This window comes from Penaeus monodon, chromosome 24 (genome assembly GCF_015228065.2).
Source record: "Penaeus monodon isolate SGIC_2016 chromosome 24, NSTDA_Pmon_1, whole genome shotgun sequence".
In the NCBI taxonomy this organism is placed as follows: domain Eukaryota; kingdom Metazoa; phylum Arthropoda; class Malacostraca; order Decapoda; family Penaeidae; genus Penaeus; species Penaeus monodon.
This window is the reverse complement of record NC_051409.1, coordinates 41116977-41117438: the sequence shown is the minus strand read 5'-3', so window position 1 is coordinate 41117438 and position 462 is coordinate 41116977. Positions and strand designations below refer to the sequence as shown.

General features: G+C 40.9%; 1 protein-coding gene across 1 annotated transcript in view; it reads left to right on the top strand.

Moving 5' to 3' along the window:
• The window catches only part of LOC119588969 (serine/threonine-protein phosphatase 6 regulatory ankyrin repeat subunit B-like), a gene marked incomplete in the record, with an annotated part of 103883 nt that overhangs the window by 81017 nt on the left and 22404 nt on the right, over positions 1-462 (top strand).

The window sequence follows — 462 nt, the reverse complement described above, 5'->3', positions numbered from 1 at the left end:
AAATTTCCCGAGACAGTAATCAAATTAACACTTTTGCCTCCCGGAAGGAAAATAATCCATTCTCATAACAGAAATTAAATTTATTTAAAGTAGTATTGAGGAGATACACCTTTCTGGTATTTCCTCTTCTTTTCTCCTCTTTCCTCTCTCCTCCTCATTCTCTCTCGTCTCCCTCTTCAGGTGTAAGACGCCATCCTTCTCCTCTAGAGGTATTCTCCAGGGCTAAGAATAAGTTCTATCTTTTCACAGTTCTTCTGTCTCGACACAGAGTACCTCTTCCAAAAGCCCTTTTAACTGGCCATTCGCCTTTCTCTCCCTCTCTTTTGCGTCCTTCTCAGTTTCCCTTCCCAGTCAACCATTTTCCGTCTTTTCTGTTGTAATTTCCCTTCAGTCATTCTCAGTGGCTAAAAACATCCGAATAATAATAGCTGCCGAATACAACTTTCATCAGCTCATTCACCT